A 21330-nucleotide genomic window follows, 5' to 3' on the forward strand; every position below is an offset into this window, starting at 1 on the left:
AATATTTAATAATAATATTTAACAGTAATAATTATTAATGTTAATTAAATTATTAATAATCAGTTATTAATATCGGGGCACCACCCTGTGAACAGGGACCAATAACCAAACTGTGAAAAATAGTCTCATAAAGTGGTGTTCACTATAAATAAATATCAATATTCTAAAATATTAATAATTATGATAGGAACATTGAAGGGTGAAATTCAAGCACTGACCTTCACAACCAGCTGTTATTACAACACTTATACAAACAATCACAAACAAATGCTCTTTAAATCCAAAACAAGTTTATTTCACTTAAGCAAAATTGATTAAACCAATAAACTTAAATCAAATCAAAATTTATATCCTAAACTAAGAATCACATCTATTAAAAATGGTTACAAAAACCAGGCTTCAAGCACTCAGATTATGTGTGTGTGTGTATGTGTGTGTGTGTGTGTATGTATGTGAGAGAGAGAGAGAGAGAGAGAGAGAGAGAGAGAGAGAGAGAGAGAGCGAAGGAGGAGGAGGAGCCAGATGGCGAGAGCCAAAATGGCGGACGTATTCCTGAGAATGACGTCACAGCCGGCGACAGGCTCGGGAGGTCTCAAGGGAGAGAGAAGGGGAGGAGACAGTAACCAGAGCCAAAATGGCGGCTAGGCTCAATCAGTCTCAGAGAGGGGTGTGCTACACGCTTTGGCCGCACGGCGTCGCGGTACTGAACCACCTTGACGCACGTGATGCGGACTTTAAGCGTCTGCACGTATCCACTTTTACAACGGCGTGCAACAGTGGGTGTAAATGTAAATGTGTGTGTACGAGCGTTAGTAAGAGAAGGAGAGAGAGAGAGGGAGAGAGAGAGAATGAATGGACGTAGGGGTGAATGAGAAACTCACCGTCACAGAACACAGTAATCGCCTTTTATCACGTGGAACACGGCGAGTGAGCGTGCTACCGACAGCCACCTCACAGATTGTTTCACTTGATAAAATGCGAGTTATTGTCTCTGCGAGCGGTGATTTAACAACACGCCAGTGACCACCACCGTAGTACACAGATCAATATTCTGTGCGATTGCACAGACACAGTCAAAACAGTACAGGTATACAGGTATAAACACACACAAGGTAATTAGGACTCGGAGGTCCGTTAACTTATACCAACAGCACAAATGGTCTATTAATTAAAATAAACCTATACTCTGCCCAGACAAAGAGAGCCTCTTACTTGAATCGCGCTTGTAGCGATTTGAAGTGGAGATTGTCGGCAGGTCCGTTATGCGCGCGTCCGCGGGGATAACGGCGCTGTTTCAGTTATGGGAACTGAGAAAAACAGCTGGAGACGTCGGGAGAAGGGAAAGTAAATCAAAACACTTCCTTCGTGAAGCAACGGCGATCGTTGTCTTCCTTCTGCAGGTAGCAGTAACTTGTTCCCACAAGTTACTTGGATCCAACTGTGTTTAATAACACAGTAATAGCTATGGAGTTTATAGTAACAGACTTGGCTCGTCCTGCGAGTTAAGAAACTGTTATCTATTAAAGGAAAGAAAAAAAAAGTCGGCGGCCGTGGATCTTCTGTACACAACCGGGGTCGTATTGAAGAGACCGAATTCTGTGCCGCTGTTGCTTTTAAAGCCACAGTGTCATCACCGGATCTCCCTGGTCTCAACCAATGGGGCCTGAGCTGGAGCTCCCGTGTGCTCAGGTGACTGCCTGATATCATCAAGGGCCCGCATGATTTCATCACGGGGGTTCCGGCCCTCATGGTCTTCCTTTGTTACAAAGGGGCAGGGGTCAGGCTTTGTTGTTGGCATGTAGGTCCAAAGTTAGGTTGAAATCTTCCATGTATGTTTTGTGTGAACCCCAACACTTTCTCACAGCAGACATTTTGATTTGCCATAGCAGGAAAAGCACAGGTGTTGCTAATCACAGTAACGATGCCTCAGTTCTGCAAGTGTTCCAGAGAGAGTGACAGTGAACATGCATGAAAAAGAAAAGCTTCTAAAAGCAGGTTTCTGTAGATGAAAGATAGTAGATGCTGTTCCACTGAGCAAGAGCTGGACAAGACAATTGCTAATGCTAGCAACATCTGACACCATGGTGAGACAACAACAAGGTGCAAGAGGTCATGCCACAGCCGATTACTTCAACTGCCATCACATCTCTGCATCCTATGGACAGTGGACATTTTCCACCCAATGTCAAACGCTGTATTATGTCTAACCAAGAGGTTAATGGTTGACAACAACTGCATCGCTAATTTCTTTTCTTTTCATGAGCTTAGAACGAGACTTTCACCAATAATGTTTTCATCTGTCAAGGTGTGCCATCACCAATAATGTTATCTGTCATGGTGTGCCATCACCAATAATGTTTTCATCTGTCATGGTGTGCCATCACCAATAATGTTTTCATCAATCAGGGTGCGCCGTCACCAATAATGTTTTCATCTGTCAAGATGCGCCGTCACCAATAATGTTTTCATCTGTCATGGTGCAACGTCACCAATAATGTTTTCATCTGTCAAGATGCGCTGTCACCAATAATGTTTTCATCTGTCGAGGTGCGCCGTCACCAATAATGTTTTCATCTGTCAAGATGCGCTGTCACCAATAATGTTTTCATCTATCAAGGTGCACCGTCACCAATAATGTTTTCATCTGTCGAGGTGCGTTGTCAGCAATAATGTTTTCATCTGTCAAGATGCGCTGTCACCAATAATGTTTTCATCTGTCGAGGTGTGCCGTCACCAATAATGTTTTCATCTGTCGAGGTGCGCTGTCACCAATAATGTTTTCATCTGTCATGGTGCGGCGTCACCAATAATGTTTTCATCTGTCAAGATGCGGCGTCACCAATAATGTTTTCATCTGTCGAGGTGTGCCGTCACCAATAATGTTTTCATCTGTCATGGTGCGCCATCACCAATAATGTTTTCATCTGTCGAGGTTTGCCGTCACCAATAATGTTTTCATCTGTCATGGTGCGGCATCACCAATAATGTTTTCATCTGTCAAGATGCGCCGTCACCAATAATGTTTTCATCTGTCGAGGTGCGCCGTCACCAATAATGTTTTCATCTGTCGAGGTGCGCCGTCACCAATAATGTTTTATGTCCTGCTTTGATCATGCACTAGGGCCCGGCACTGTCTTGTTACGCCACTTTGAGGATCAGTGTTTAACAACTTAAAAAATATTGATCATGTTTCTGGCAACATAAAGAGGTCATATTTTCCAGTTGTAGTCTAAGGATGTGTCTCAAACTGAACCACTGCCCATAAGTGACTGTACCAAAGCAAAAAGTGTTGCAGTGTGCAGGAAACTCAACCCTTGACAATTACTGGAGGAACTACACTAAGTAGCATTCACCCATGGGATATTTGTTCTGTGGCAGCAAAAGGGAAAACATTTTTTGCTAAATACTGATTGTGAATTATGGAGGAGGTCTGACGTGTTGCTCCACAGTGGCCACAAGATGGTGGTGTTCACCATGAATTGACTTGAAGAGAATCAGCAACTCACAATACATGGATGTTTTTTACTCATTGTGTAAATCAATGAATAATAAAGTCACCCTAATAACAAATGAGAAAGTTTAACAATTGAATGATCAAGACATTACTACATCTTAAAGGAAACCTCAGAACATTAAAGAGGCTTTAAGGCAGTCAGATAACAATGCTGATATGACAAAATGAAATTGTTGACACATCAGTCTGCTTTTTTATTATTATTTTGGTGGTCAGTTCCAAATTTTTCTTTCTTGATTTGGTTTTACCTAAAATAGTGGTTTCCTATATTTCCCAGAATGCCTTTGGATAACAACCGGAGGATCACTGAATGTATTCAGATGTAGGTTTTAAATGTATATGAATAGGAATGGTACTATAATCCCAGTATGGGAAAAGTGAAAAGTTCCTATTAGGAAGACGTGAGAAAGTTACCCTCTTGTTGAAAATACATCATGTTTTGAGGCTACGTCATGTTTTGAAGCTGCACTGATTGAATTTAAACTCTATTGTGATTTGTTGGAATAATCTGAACATGATGTCATGCTGTCTAAGCATGGCCGGTTATCCACAGGGATAAAAATGCCAGGTACAGTGCCAGCAGCTGTCTTTGGTGGACTTTTCCTTCAAAACAAGAACTGATGTAAGAACAACTAAATAGAAGAATTTTTACCTGACTAGCATTAGCACACGGGGTGGTGCTTAAGGCCTTCAGGTAAACACTACCCATGCTTCTTTCTTTGTCTCTAGCTGTCTGTCCATCTCTGTCTCTAAGCCCACGCGGTGAAAGAATGACAAACACAGAGGCCAGAGACAACAGACAGGGATGAGCTAATCCTTGTTGTGTATAATTCCAGACATTCCGATGGGGTGTTGTTCTCGGGCGGGCTAATCGGTGAGCGCCGACGCAGCGCTCGCGCCGGGGCTTTGCGCTAAACAAACAAACATGGGCCTTTAGAGCCGCAGAGCGTGGAAAGCTGATGTCAAACAGGCAAGTGTTCACATACAGAGGTACTTACACCCTCAGGTATGCATGGAAAGACACAGATCCGGAAATGCATAGGAGGAGAGCTGGGTAACTGGGACAAAGGTGAAAAGTTCAAGGGTGGAAAAAAAAAAGAGGATGGATGGGGGAATGAGGGGAAATTGCTGTCACTTTGGCATTTAAAGTGATGGGAAGATTGTCTTAAAACCAACACATACTGCGTATTCATGAACGAACATCTTATAGAGATGTTTTGAAAGAAAACTGGTAAGCATATTCTTCCATCTGTCGTTGAATTCTTTATGTGACACATAAATTATGTGAAGAGTACAGGAGGATGTGTGCGTAAAAAAGAAGGGATAAATAGATAACCAGAGAAGAAAGAAGGTAAGAGGTACCAATTGGTGACAGATGACAAGGTAAAGAACCTCCTGTAGATGAAAGGATTGTCAGACTGAGAGGATGAGCAGACAGGGAGCCCGGAGAGAAGATGACAAGCTTGTCGAAGGAGGAGAGACAGGAGAGCTTTCGAAGAAAGGTACAGTACGCGTCGGTAGGTCCTGTTGACGAGAATAGGAAAAGCTCTCTCACACACAGAGGCCTCTTTGTTCCTTTGTGAGTCATTCTAGAAAGGGCACAGCTGTAAACAGTCGAGATCAGTCCATTAGGCCCCGAGGTGCCAGAGCTCCAGTGTTGACTGTGTATCCGGAAAGAAACGGCAAGCTTGAGTCATCAATAAACAGAACAGTCAGATGAGTGTGTAAGTGTGTGTTGTGGGGGGTGTGTGTAATAGGAGGCAGAGAGGAGGAGTGCAGGGTTTAGGGGGATAATGGCGCAGAGTAGCACGGGGCAATGATCTCATGCCTCTCCCAGCTGGCAAACAAGGCCTTTTCCATGGGCTCCTATCTCGCTGTCACCCCTCTGCTGTCTCTCCAAATCCCTCCCTTTCTCTCTCTCTCTCACTGCAACTTTTTCTCATCCTCGCTCTCTCTTTCTCACTTCTCTCAGTGTTTACTAGGGGTGTCAAGATTTTCCAAATTCATGATTCAATGAGGGCTTTTGATTTTGATGCCACATTATTAAGATCAGAAACTTGCGAGTCCACAACTTTGTTACACAGCCAAACACAAAAAAGAACAACAACACACAACATAGCAACCCAGCTAATATTACGTTCATGTCCAACAACGAGACCCCTGTCTGTAGCCTTTTATTTTACAAATCTCTCTGAAAGCGAGGCCAACATTTACTCTTGTCCGGCTGGTCACATGCTTCGTCACTCTCACTTTTACTCTTAACTTTGACCTCTGAAGCATGTGCGCAGATGGCACTAGGGACGGGGCGAATATGTCCCCCCAGATTCATAGTGATCCCGTTCTGTCCACCCCAATTTCCCTACATAAGGCGACAAACATCGCCGGTAAACACAGAGGATTAATGTCCCAATAGTTAGACTAATTTACATTGCAGCGCACATAGAGAGTCTGGCGTTTGTGTGGTACAGCTAATGGTGCGTTCAGGTCTACACAAATGTCAGAATTTTCGATGTTGTTCCAAGCTCCAAGTTCCGACTTTTAAGTTTCGACTTCTAAAGTTTTTAACTTTCAGTGTAAATTGAACACATTATAAGGCGTTAGCTAAGAACGTGTTAGACCCGACTTCAAAATAAAAGCAAACACATGTAGCTTTCAAAGTAAGAGCACATTGATGTGTAAGCAGAGTCCACCACAGAATTTACAAGAAGACTGTCAAAATATAATGCCTTAAATAAAACAGAAGAATCCTTGTTCTCCTTTACAATAATTATTTAAAATATGCAATGATATAGATCGAATAGTGGCATTAGAATGTGCAAGCATGCCCCCGGACCCATTAGGTCCCCCCATTGTAGTCTCAGAAAATCATCAATCATCAAAAACATTGGTCCTGACAGACTGTACAGACAAGAAATTGCCCAGCAGTATGTTCAGGGTAATGAAAGGAGGAGAGATGTTTTGGGTCTTTCGTTGAGTCAGTTTCAAGTCAGTAAATTTGTTTGGCTGCAATGGGTATTTCATGTACAAACTTCTTTTTATTTATGTAAATAGGTTGGTTGTTGTTTTCACTACAGATCATTTAAAAATGTTTGTAAATGTAAAACATATTTTGGTTAAGTCATGGAGTGGAAAAATAACTCAGTTGAAATCATTTGCTAACTTCGTCCCCCCCAGTGAAAAAATCTTATCAGCGCCCCTGCTCTGAAGGGTCATCTTTAGCCTCTTCCCCGCCCTTGGCCTGAAAGACCCCTCTTCCTCTTGGTCCAAAGCTCCTGTACTAGCGGTGTAAACACTGAGACTCCCTCAGTGCTCCAAGCAGTCCTAGCAGCACTGCAACCTCAGTTAACTAGCTGACAGCAGCTACTGTTAGCAGCTAGCGCTAACTTTACTTTAGCTTGCTTTAAAACTCCATAAACTACAGAAAGCAGAGGCAGAGCAGCTGGAGAATATCAGTGGGAAAACCGGAGACATTTCTCTATTAAATATAATCCAATTACTCCCTGCATCATGTGCATGACAACATTCCTCATTGTGGCGGCGGGTAGGTGTGTGGGGGTTGTAGTCATTGAATCATCGATCCTGCTACTGATTTTGATGATCAAAATGAAAAGGTCTTTTGATCGATTTTGCTTGAATAGTGATCTAGTGTTTATACTGGAGAGAAATCTTTTGTGGTGGCGATTATTTCCATCCCTTGATTTCTGTCAATGCTTCAATTCAAAGTGATTGAATATCTGTCCCTTCCCCATGTAATCAAACCAAACCTTTACATTTACTTCCTGCCTTTTAATTATCAGTCTCCTCGCTCATTTTCAACAGGACTCAGGTCAAATTATCAGGGATCACGCCTTGAATGCCAGGTCACTGGTAGCACAGCAATAAAAGGCTGTGAATAGCCAAAAAAGCCCTGAGCTAGTGACCTCAGTGCAGTCAGTGGCCTTTGTCAGCTTTATTGACCTCTGACCTGTCGTGACCCGGCACACGCCAGGCCTGCTGCCTGCTCCTGCCCCCCCTCCTCTCAGTTGTATTTGTTGCCACGTTAAAGCCATGTGAGTACACAACGACAATCAGCCCCCGACACACACACACACACGCACACACGTACACACTCCATCTGTTGGAAGGCAACCTGTGACCCCTGACATTTCAATAGTTGAGGTCAGGCCACGTGCCAGCTGTGGAGATCTCACACTTGAATGTGTGAGACATGGGCAGGTGTGCAAGAGTGCCAGTACAGTACAATTAAGACAACAAAACAATAGGAAAAGCAGCAGCGGGACAAAATGAGCTCACTCAGCACAAATGTTGTTGCAGAAAAGAGAGGGCAAAATGCAAAAACAGCAGGGTCAGAACATGGCTGACCAGAGACTCAGAGGTTTATTTTCCAATGCCAAGAAATTCCATCCTTTTCTTGTTTAGCAGTGATGATAAACATCTTAAAGGTAGGCTCAAAAACACAACATTTCCACATTAAATTGTATGAAATAGCAGTGGTGGAATGTAACTTACGTACAATGTTGAGTTACTTGCGCTTTTCTTGAATATTTCCATTTTATGTAACTTTATACTTTTACTCCACTACATTTTAAGGCAAATATTGTACTTTTTACTCCACTACATTTAGCTGACAGCTGAAGTTACTAGTTACTTTTTGGGTAAAGATTTAACATGAAAAACATAATACATTTAAAGTGATAAGATTTGTTTATAAATGATACCTCATAACAGTGTATTAGGTAGTTAAAATGAGCCCTGTCTGTTCAATGCATCAATACAAATCTCTCTCTCTCTCTCTCTCTCTCTCTCTCTCTCTCTCTCTCTCTCTCTCTCTCTCTCTCTCTCTCCCCCAATGTTGCCAACAATTTGCAAACCTTGAGAAATCCATCCGAGTAAATGATGTGTATTATTTGGTCACATTGTTAATTGACTTCTTATCCAGTTTAGGCCACATTTTTATAATACACTTTTTAGATCTTGGTCATTTTTGCCCATATATTTAACTAGTGAAAGGATTTTTGTCATTAAATGTCTGGATCTTACGTAATCAGAGAAGCTATCTTAGCAAACATGAGCAGCAGCTGTCCATCAAACACTTATTGTTACTATGAAGTTGCTTTATTTTTGAAAAATGTCTCTTTAATCGCCACCCTTAGTGGCTTTCTTAAGAAATATTGTCTTTTAGTTATATAATGAAACAAAGTGCATGATTCAACATGATTGGAGCATGTTGCATGTCTTTTTGTGTGTCAGCCCTCGCAGACATTGATCCAGTCGAGATGTCTTTGTCAGTGAGAGCTCAGCCGAATCACAGCACTCCTGTCTTCACCGCGAGAGCCGTGATTGGCTGAAAAAGAAGAATAACACAGAAACACAATACAGAAGCTGTTTTTTCTGCAGGGGGTGGATGGAGTGTGTGCGTGTGTGTGCGTGATGACCCCCCACTGTGTGCTAAGCAGAGAGGATGGGGGTGGGGGTAAGGGGCCCGTGGGTGGATGAGTGCCAGGCCTTTTTCCTGCAGTTCTATAAGCTCCCCACTTGTCGGGCTTTGCTTGATAATCACTGGTGTGTGTGTGTGTGTGTGTGTGTGTGTGCGCTTGGCACAGGAACTGGCATGGCTTCAGAGGGATCTGCCAACCCCCCCGTGCACAATGGCTTTTGTTGGTACAGGCCCACTGCACCAGACCACAGTCATATTCTATACAAGATACGAGGATCCCATCAAAGAGAGATGAGCGTGTGTGTGTGATGAGGGAGGGGCATTGGCTTATACTGAGTAATTGACAAAGAAGGGTAAAAGAAAGGAAGAGATACTTGTCAAATATAGAGGGCAGAAAAAGAGAGAAAAGAGTAGTGAAAGAAAAAAAGTTAGAGTTAGAAAAAAAGAAGCAAAGTGAAATCAGAGTGGGACAAAAGAGATTAAAGAAACCAACTGGGAGCAGTGAAGTTTGGGTTAGACACTGAACACACACACACACACACACACACACACACACACACACACACACACACACACATGCTGTCTTGACACACACTCACCACCTACTATACATCACAACACATGGAGGAATTCAGTGCTGGGATTCACATATGGCTCAGAGATGTGGCTGGCTGGACCACTGAGTATATCACACTGATGTACTGCTACTCTTAGAATCCAAGGAGATGCCAAAGATGCACTTAAGCCTACATATGGCATTTTTTTCCTCATGCATATGGTGTAATACAGGCATTCTGCTGGTTTTAATATCTGAAGAGAAGGATTAGTAATTAAAGTGATTCATTATTTCCAGTAATGCTGCAAATGCCCATGAGAGTCCGACTCATACATCAGCCTTGTTGCGTTTATTAGGTGATTTGAGCTCATCACAGCTCTATTAGTATCAGCATACAATTCAACTGATATGTAACAAGATATTACAGTGTATCCATTACATCGTTCGACCATGAAAATGCACTGACAAGTTTGTTTTTCAACTGTAGAGGCGCTTTCACACCATCAGGTGGTAACTGCAGACGTTTCAGTGAGGGGAAGACAACAGGGGATGAAGGCATGAAGCGGTTGGCGCCCACGTGAACGTGCACGAACGTGCTTTGCCGTGCACCATACCTAACAATAGCTAGTGGTCAGGAACTGCTTTTAAAAAACACTTTGCTTTTGCAGGTTGGCGGGGAGGTGTGAAAGCAGCTCAAAACATACATCAAGATAAAGGTAAATAAAGGTATCATAAAACAAAACAAGACAGAATCATCTGATAAGGAAATAAAAATACAGTATAGCCAAAAAAATTAAAATGATAATACTAATAATTACATCAAACAAAAGAATTAAGTAAAAAAATTAATAAATACAAATGTATAAATATCATACCATCACCTATACTAACTCCACATATTTGACAAAGAAATACTCAAATCCCAACTCCTATTCTACCCTTTGACTCGGATAATTCTAATTTATATTGCATTGCTTTATGATTCATGATATTGAAGGGACTCATTATCTTTAGCTTTCATTTAAAAATGTACGGTGCAAGGATTTGTATGGTCAGGCATCTTGCACCACCAAATTGTTAATTCAAGTGTTTATAATATGATTTTATTCCTATTTTCAAAACATTTTGATTAATTGTGCAGCCCACAGTGTGAGCACAAAAACTGTGAGCTTTGGTTTAACATCACAGACGGTTCCCGCATGCAGTAGAAGTTGATTTAAAAAAAAAAAAAAAAAAAAAATCATAATGTACAGTGTATTCCCAGCCTTAAAGTAATACCCACATGCTTATATTTACATTTTTCGTTTTTGGTCAAAGGTGTTTTTGGCTGCTGTAATAATCCCAATGCAGGGATCTGTTCCTGACACAATGAAAAGTGAAACCTGTGCAACAGTCTGTTTTAGACAAATAAAGTGTCCTTCACAGCCAGTACAGACAGGAGCAATGCTTACAGTGAACTCTTTCAATGCAAGCATGTGGGTATTGTTTTAAAACCTAATGATTAAAATGTGAACCCGTCCTTTAAGGTTCTCTCAACATTTATTTTCCTACAGATGATCTCTTCCAGGAAAATGAAGTCAGTGTGACTCAGCTTGGGCTGCGTCCAACATTCCAGCCTTCACAGTATATGGAGATATACAATACTGTACTGGCAGAGCGCCCTGGCGGCCACCACACTATCCAGTTACATTGCAGCAGTGGTGGAATGGCAGATGAACTCATTGGCCTTTTGTGTAGTAAATGATAAAAAAAGGGGGTGAACCGCTGCATTGTTTAGCTTGAGGGATGCACATTATGTACCTCCGGAGCAATGTCTTTCATCATCACAGCATATCCATATGGTTGGCCTACATTCAGCAGGCGTCCCCTCACATATAGGGACCCTGTGGGAATTAAATTCCGCTGTAATCATGATGGTTGCATCCCCCCACCTCACACGCCCCACTCCCCCCTTCAACCTTTATTATTATTGTCACCATAGGGGCCAGATTTGGCCCCGTTGGCCCTCAGACCTTTCCGAGGCGTTCGTCCCCAGGGAGCACACAGCTACAGCCCATACATTGTGATGTATGTATGTGATATTTCTGCCTACATATGAATCTGTGGCTGTTTAGTCAACTGGGCTGCATGTGTGAGGCAGCTGACAGCCATGTTCACATTAAACAAACCTGATGTCTAGTAGTGGAAGTCCTCTTAGTGCATTCTGTGATGTCCCTCTTGGGGAAAACCCTCGGCGTGGACATCAGAGTGGCCCTGGGGTTGAATACCCTGTAATTATACTACAATACCCATGGGGGCACGGGGCCGGCCTATTAATGCCACAGCTCTGATGGACTGTTGGTAATTGCCATTTTGGAGAGGTGGAGGTTTGGGAGAAGGGGCAGCTGAGGTCACACACCAACACCTTCAGCTGGAAGATGCTGAGGCGGCATTTTGTAGCGTGTTTTACACCAGCTGTGCCTCGCAGTTTGGTTTACATACTATTTTGCCATTTTACATTAACTCATTGAAAACTCATTTCCTCCCCCCACGTTGTACGCACGTCTTTTTGTCATTTTTATTCATGTAGAACCTTCTATTTGGGGCAATGATAATGTTAACATGCTGATTATGTGTAGTGTAGGTGTCATGAGTGTTCATCATCTAGGCCCTTATGCATCCTGAGGGTCATATTTACATACATTTTATTTTATTTTATTTTTTACCAGTTTTCACATGTTTTCTGACATTTTTGCTCATCCTTAAGGCAAATGTTGATAAGCACTCTTACAATAATAAAAAAAAGAACAAAATTAATTTTGAGTAACAAAATAATCTACAATATATAGTAATCTCAATTTGATGATATGATATGATGTTTTTTCATATTTATATTTGTTTTGTTATTATATGCTGTATAAATGTGTTTTTCAATTTGTTGCGCAAATATTTGGTAGATTTTTCTACTATGGAAGTATGGCCTCTTGAAAATTGAGTTCATATTAAGTGAAACTTGACAGGAGGTTTCTGAATTTCTTCTTCTTACAGCTGTTTTTTGGTGGCATGTCTCGAGCTGTTCTGATCAGCACTACATGTTATTTCCTACATAAAGTAACAAAATTGAAATTGAAGCTTTACCACAAAATTGTTTCTGATGACGTAGTATTAGAGACAAGTACATCCCTACAGGAGGGCAAGAGTGGCTGTGGATGGATCATATGAACCTTGGCTTATAAACGGGAGCCTGGGAGACTGATGTACATATTCCATTGGAAGTTATGTTTATATTTTTTTCTTTCTTTCTTTCTTTTTTCTTTCTTTTCTTTATTTAAATAACCCGATCCCTGTTCTTTATCTCCTAACCTTAACCATGTTGTTTTGGTGACCAAACCTAACCCAACAGTTCAGTTTCACAATGTCAAAATGTTTGATAGGAGATCATACAAACCTGCTCATGAGAATATGTTGCATCTCTCCCATTCATATAGAGTTTAGAGGGCGTTAACTATGCTAATAGACAATCTGCTCTAACCTGGGTAAGAGCAGATTTGGATGGTTAAGAACAATAGAGCAAACAATGTTTCATCTATTTCTCCGTCCTCTTTAACAGCAGTTTGGATGCTTCAGTGACTCACTATCGCCTCTTGAGGCACAACTGGAATTACAAGACAGGACGGGCTAGCTGGTTAGCATGCTAATTTCACTTTCATCTCTGCAACGCAATACATAGACATCTTTGACATAATATCAACACTGTCACTTCTTCACACTCTGTCCAGAATTTTAGTTTAGTTTTAGGCTAAAGCATTGGGCCAAATCTTACATATTGCACCTTTAAGAGAAAAGAGAAAATATTAGATACATTTACGGGAATATTACTGCAGGACGCCCATTATTTTCTCCATGTATTTGGTCAGAAAATTTAATTTTTGACTCTAAAAATACAGCTGTGAGATATTTAACCATCAACTCAAGTGAGTCCCTAATGGGTTATCCTGTAACACTCATCGCTCAATATTAAAGGTCTATCATGGCTCGTATAAATACATTTTCTATACATAATATATAATCCAACATTTTCAAACCAAGCCACAGTGACAACTGCATGTCAATAATGAATGAATAGCCGCTCTGTAATGGAACATACATGTGCACGCACACACATATACACTTATATGCACACTCACACAGCTGCAACCTATTTTAAGGCTGATCCACAATTCATCTACTTGTCAATCACGAGCCATGGCAGGCTGTCTCCTTCTGCTACTGGAACAATACATCAAGACACAAAGAGCCAGACACTTGTTACCACTCTCACAGAGCATCCTGTCCCTCCGCCTCACCCTCCCTTTATCTTTTCCTCCACTCTTTCTCTTTCTTTCATTCTTTCCACCTAGTTCTTCTCTTTCTTGTTCCCACCTCTCTCTCTCTCACTCTCTCTCTCTCTTTTCCCGCTGTGTATTTTGTGGTGGCGGTGATTTTTCCACCCTTTAATTCACTGAATGCCCTGATTGAAGGGACGAGCGTGTGTTTACACGTGTGCTTCTGTGTACATGAGTCACCACCACCAAGACACACACACACGGCTGCACAGACACACAGACAAGCGAAGGAGCACGTGAGTGTTTTACTTATTGTGTCCTTATTGTGCATTGTGTGCGTGTTTTTCAAATAATCGTGCAGGCACGTGTGCATCATTTGAGCTTGTAAAGAGTGTGAATGTAATTAAGGGGTGGGTCGCACGCACATACAAGCGTTTCTTTTCACCGTGGAATAAAGAAAACAATCCTCAGAGGAGCCCAAAAAAGGCGGGAGAGGTGGATGTGTGGATGAGAGGAAGGTTGGGGGGTGGTGCGGGTGGTGGAGGGTGGGGGTTGGGGGTGGGGGGTCAGGAGTCAGAGCAGATGGTAGACATGGCTGCCGCCCCTCCCCCCATCTACTCTTCCTCTCCTCACCCTCCTCCTCCCCCATGGCGGCTCAGCAGGTTATGGAGTAGGGGCAATTAACAAGCAGGGAGGAGGTCCCTCCACTCCCCCCTCACCCAACACCCACCTCCACCTAAGTGTGTGTGTGACGGAACACCACTCCATCAAGAAGCCCCCCCCCCCCCCCCCCCCCCCTCGCCCCCGAGCGAGCTAAAGTGCACGCACACACACTTACTCCACCTCCTGTGTTCACAGCTCCATTAGTGATGCCAGAGACAGGTGCAAAGATGCTTGACATCTGTCAATCAAATCTTGTATTTCAACGGACACACATTTGTAAGCACACATGGGCCCGAGCAAACTTGTGCACACATGCAAACAGAAACACACACTCACTACTAATAACTGTCTTCATGGAAAGAGATGAATTTATTAAATTTGAGCTTTTTCCTGGAAGGATAACACTTCAGTAGAATTTCCAGACTTTAAAAATGACCAATAATAACCCTACTATCTTAGCAATCTTTCCACCTTACCTTCCCTCCCTCTTTTTTTCCTCTTCCCCTCATTCCTCCCCCTCTCCTGCCTCCTCCCCTCCCAGTGGCACGGCCTGTCATGTACAGCCTATGATTAGAATAATAAGACTAATTAAATCCATATCGCTGAGGCTCTCAAGCACAGCAGTGTGTGTTCTGTGTGTGTGTGTGCGCGCGCCCCTCCTCTGCTACTGTTGCCTACTGTTGGAACCAGGCTCCACACATAACAGCGGGCTACTGTGGAAAGCCCTTTCAAACATAAACAAACCATTATAAATGCTCAGCTGTTGAACGGAGTTCTTTGGCCTTCACAAACAGGCAGCATGTATAGACTTTCCATTTAAGGCTGCGTCCAAGAGCGGGAGACTCTTAAAAGAGCCAAGAGAGGGAACAGTAACACTGTGTATAAATAGAGGGAGAGAGAGAGCTGTAAAAACCAGCAGAGAGAATAGTAATATTGTGTATCAACAGAGATGGAGACAGGAAAGTGAGACAGACTGAAAGCTTATACGGAATAATAGCACAGTGTATAAACATAGGAAAGAAAACAGTCATACAAAGAAAGAAAGAGAGAGACAGGGTGGAAAGTACCTATATGAAAGACCTAATACTTAAATACAATTTGAAGTACTTGTACTTGATTATATTCTAGATTTGTTTGGTAAATACATTATATAGTGAATTTTAGCTTCTTTCTCAAGCTTTCTTGCTCATGCAACTACTTCTCACTTTTTGCAGCCAAAACCAAGCTCCTGAGTGCCTTCAATAAGAGACCAAAAGCTCCAAAGTGTGCGCTATTATCCCATTGTACAAAATGCATTGCCAGGAGTCAACAAAGAAACACAAAAGACACCAAATTCTTAGAGAATGATTGGTGGAAAGTGGGATGCTGCCAGGGTGGACCTTTGTATATGAAGGACTCTAGAAGTGGCTGGGTCACATGTTTTATGACCATACCTGGTTTAAAGACAACAAAGTAGCACATTTTATTTTTTTATCCTCTGTTAGTTGATCATAATATAACAGTTGATTTTAGATGTTCTTACATGTAGGAGACGTGGTCCCACTTTCTGTTGTCATTTTGGGCTTATATGTTTTCAGTCTGTTTGTAGTTTGCATCTCTTTGCATCTCATTTTTGTCTCTTATTATTCATTTTGTGTCTCTTTGTAGTTACTTTGCATGTCTTTGTAGTTGCTTTGTGTGTTTCTGCAGTCACTGTATCACTTTGTAATCATCTTGTGTCTCTTTATAGTCATTTTGTGTCTTTTTGTTGTTTTGTTTCTCTTTGCTGTCATTTTTTCGCTTATCTGTCTTTGCAGTCACTCTGTCTCTTTGTAGTTGTTTTGTGTCACTTTGCAGTCACTTTGCATCTCTTTGTAGTCATTTTGTGACTCGTTCTAGTTGTTTTGTGTCTCTTTATAGTTGTTTTGTGTCTCTTTGCAGATGCTTTGTGTCTCTTTGTAGTTGTTTTACACCTTTTCATAGTCATTGTGAGTCTCTTGAGTCTCTTTGCAGCTGTTTCCCATCTCTTTGTAGTTGTTTTGGTGTCTTTGAAGTACTTTTGTGTCACTTGGTCATCATTAACAGTTTCTTTGTGGTCATTTTGTGTCTCTTCCTGCTTAGCAAGTGTCTCTTTGAGGGACACTTTGCCACTGAAGCCCAGGAGCTCCCTGTGCCAGGTAGGCCCTTTCATTAATCCATGGATGTCCCTCTTGACTTTGTGTGGTTATGAGTTAAGGTTGTGTAAAATGTGATGTTTAAATTCAGTTACAATGAGACCTTTATCCCTTTTAGATTCTTTGGTTCTCTTGGAACTTGATTCATCCAATGATTTTGCAGATTCAAATGAAATCAACACATTTACTGTAAGTCCAAAACATGACTATCTGTCATAAATGCTGGTATGATCCCTGATCCACTGTTTTTTGCATTGCAATTTGTAAAATATTATAAATTGAAAATATAAATTATAAAACAATGTCAGGAGCCAATACTTTGAATACTTTACTTTGTGAGAATCCTTCTTTTCTCTCATGTAAGCAACATTTTTAATACAGTCCTTGCGCTGAGTGTTTTTATTATATATTGTTGTACTGCTACTTTTTCTTACGTAAATCCTCTGAATAGCTCTTTCATCAGTGACAGAGCCTCAGACAGAGAGAGAGACAGACGGGGAGACGGGCTTGAAGTCCTGGGCTCCAGGTTACAGAGGACTCTTTCTGCTGCAAGAGAAAAGCTCGCCTTCCCTCTCTTTCTGCGCCTTGTTCCCTGTTCGGGAGAGTTTACGTTTTCTATTAAGCATGTGGTACTGACGGGGGCAACTCAGGGGATCCCCTACCTGATATAAGACACGCACACACACACATGCGCACACACACAGTGGAGTTCTGTCAGTGTTGCAGACTGTCTGTCTCCTTGTCGATCCAGCGGTGACTGTAACTAGGTGTAATGGCCAGCCTGTGGTTAGCAACTCTATGGGCCTATTCACAAGGCCGCCCTTACCCCCTTACACACACACACACACACACACACACACAGTGTTTACAGTGGTGTATTTGGACTGAGCTGCTAATTGAAACATATTTCTTTTTCCATCCAAAGAGTAAAGGGCATCCCTATTTTCCCACTGTGAAGGAGTGTGTGTCTGTGTGTGTGCGTGTGTGTGTGTGTGTGTGTGTGTGCGTGTGTGTGTGTGTGTGTGTGTGTGTGTGTGTGTGTGTGTGTGTGTTCTTGTGGAATAACTCAACTGCAGGGTCCACTTTGGCTGGGGGCCAAAAGCATTACCATACAAATCCAAGTGGCGCTGCCCCCGACATTCTCAGCCAAGTTATTTGGGGTATATTGCACTCTGTGACACACACTCACACACACACACACTCAGGTACAAATTCAAGATGCTATTCTATACATGGCCAGATACTTAAAATGTATTATGGATATTTCCCCCCCTGTAGCAAGTAAACCTCTATGTTCTGGCTCTTAGTTATTCCCAGAGCTGTATATGTAAGAGGCTGCGAGCTGCGAAGCCTACTGTATAGATTTGGCCGAGGCTTCGGGAACGTTACATAAGTCAGGAGAGAACATATAACATGAATATATCAACATGGTCTCACAGGAATCCGTGAAATAGCCACGGATTTGCTTAACTCAAAATCTGTGGAATAGCCACGGAATCAATCAAATTTCTGTGAAACTGACACAGATTTTGCTACAATGCAAGTTAATTACAGTCATATTCCGTGGCTATTCCAACATACAAATTGATTATGTACATTCACTGAGTGAAGACTTAGAAAATAAAACATATATTTCTCGCTAGAAATGTGATCAAAATCCATTTTTATGCAGAAACTAAGGCAAAATATTGATTTTTTTCACTAAAAATGAGAGAACTGTCATGCCATGCTTTTTGTTCTGACTGCCGGGACCTTGAAAGTCACGTGACTTGGAACAAACCAATAGGAAAAAATATCCATGGAATAGCCACGGGATATGACTGTCATTAACTTGCATTGTAGTGAAATCCGTGTCAGTTTCACAGAAATTTGAGTTATTCCGTGGCCATTCCACGGATTTTGAGTTAAACGAATCCGTGGCTATTTCATGGATTCCTGTGAGACCAGGTTCGAATATATACATGTTCGATCATCTTTGGATATCTTACACAAACAGACTTCTTAGTGGGACATTTTAAACAATTGACAATTGATTGTAAGTCAATGCATAATGTCAGTAGGCTGATAACTGTTAAATCTGAATGACTTGACTGTTTTGAATGCCACCTATGCTGCAGGGACAGTTTATCAGAAGATAATTTTCAACAGTAAATGCAGATGTATTTGTATTTCCCAAATTAAAACATAGTGAATGAGTGAACTTTTATGTAGCAGGAACATATTTTGGTATTATTTCAGGTTTCCGTTTAGCATTGACCAATCATGTTTGAGCAGACGCTAGTTGCTATCTTGCTAGCAATACCCTGGTAACAATCATCAAGTTTTCTTTGGACTGAATCTTCTGCTCAAATCATCATCATCCATTCCTCTCCATTTTTATGACCTTTGGAAGTCTGTCATCAAAACGACCACTACACGGCTTACGTTGATGATGTATTTTCCTGTTATATCCTTGCCGGGGACGCATCAGAACAAATTTGCATTTACACTAAAAATATATATGTGGTCAAATGTGTTCTAGGCCATCTCAGCAATTGGTTTGAGTGATCCAAAACTTTGGAACGAATTGCCGCTTCACATTAGACAGGCCACCTCACTGTCTTATTTTAAAACTCTTCTTAAAACCTACCTCTCTTCTTTGGCTTTTGACAACACGTAGAGTGTTGATTTTAAGATTTTATGTGTATAAATGCATATTTTTATTTTGTGCGGGCAGATCATTTATTTTATTTTATTTCATTTATTTTTTATTCTATGCTATTTTTATTTTATTTTGTCTTATTGTATTTTATCGTTCTATTGTCTACTTATCTTTTTTATTGTGCTTTTATTGTGTTATCTGGTTATTGTGTTTATCTTTTTGTGCAGCACTTTGGAAACCTTGTGTTTGCTAAAATCGTGCTATATAAATAAAGTGGATTAGATTAGATTGGATCTGATCACAATGCGTCTTGGACCCTGTTTACACTTGTATTAAGCACTAACCACTTGTGATCCAATCCCCAAGACGCATTTTAAAAGTAAGTATAAACGGGGTTATAGCAAAACTTTCTATTTCTGAAACAATCGGTCGTTGTCTCTCAACTGACTTTGAACCATGACTTACACACAGAAGAGGAAGTCTTGGCTAGGATCCGTTATCTGGATATCCTCTGGCTACTCTGGAACCCCAGACACATTGGCTGTAGCCACAAGAGGCTAAATCCTCATTACTGATAGCGCATGGGTTCTGAGATGGACTTTATCATGATGGATGCCTCATTTCAGACCAAAAACGTAAAGGCTTCTCTCCACATAAACGTGTGGACAACGACAGAGCAGAAAATGAGTAAAAGAGAAACAGTTTAGCTTCTGTTTGGATGGATAGCTTAACCCTCTTTTTTATACTTTTCATTCTGCCTGTCTATAAACCACTTTAAAAAATGTTTAGCATGGTATCATTTTGTATCATTTTTATCAGCACAACCTCACCTACAGTCATGGAAAAAATATTAGACCACTTTATTTTCTTCAATTTGTTGTTCATTTTAATGCCTGGTACAACTAAAGGTACATTTGTTTGGACAAATATAATGATAACAACAAAAATAGCTCCTAAGAGTTTATTTTAAGCTGATATCTTGGCATTTTCCATGGTTTTCTTGATAATAACCAAAATCATTATCAAGAAAACCATGAAAAATGTATAGATATCAGCTCTTAAATTGAACTTTTATGAGCTATTTTTGTTGTTATCATTACATTTGTCCAAACAAATGTACCTTTAGTTATACCAGGCATTAAAATGAACAACAAATTGAAGAAAAAGGGTGGTCTTATATTTTTTCCATGACTGTATATGACCTGATAATTATTTTTCGACTTTGACTTACTGGATCCAACAGGACATTTTGATGTTTTTTTTACTTTCAAAACACAACCATTGCTCAGTGAAGAATTCAAAAATGTTGCAAATGTGAACACAGGATGCAAATATACAATTAGAAGTTAAATGAGGGAAACATCTAGTTATATATTTTTATACTACATCAATCTCACCTTATTTCTGGTTTTACTTAGCCTTTCATCATCATCAAACAAAATCTGGCATGGAGTTTCAGGCCAGTTGGGCAGTTGAGGGCAGGGCTCGACAAGGCTTTGTTTTAAACATCATGACATCATGAAGAAGTCATGTAATTTGATCAGGGCGGCATGATCGGTGACTCCAGGGGGTTAAAGAGTCCAGACACCAAGCTGACTTGAAAAAGTGCCGCTGACAAAGGATGAATGATCAAAGGTTTCGCTTCCCCGTAATGCTGCACAGTTGCACCCACCACAGAGGCTGCAGCTGAGGATCGACATGCACATGTTGAAAAAGACAAACCTATCAAGCTTATAGTTTTTATGGAATCCACAGTATGACATGTGAGTGTAAGCTCACAACTGCAGCTGTTTGTCAAACCGTTCTTTAGACAAACTTTTAACAGCCCCTTTTCATGTGGAGTGTTTGATACTCAGATACTCAGACAATGCGGACAATGGGCAGCTGCTGGCTACACAGTCTGCACCGCAACAGTCAGGAGAGCGACATCTGCTCATAGGTATGTGCTGCTACTGCTTGAGTGCTTCAATATACAATATGTACACAGACGAGCCTGAAGTTTAAACAAGATAAATGAAGATCAATGCAGTGAAGATGACTAGAACAAAGCCTGGATGCTTTA

This window comes from Centropristis striata, chromosome 22 (genome assembly GCF_030273125.1).
Source record: "Centropristis striata isolate RG_2023a ecotype Rhode Island chromosome 22, C.striata_1.0, whole genome shotgun sequence".
NCBI classification, from domain to species: Eukaryota; Metazoa; Chordata; class Actinopteri; order Perciformes; family Serranidae; genus Centropristis; species Centropristis striata.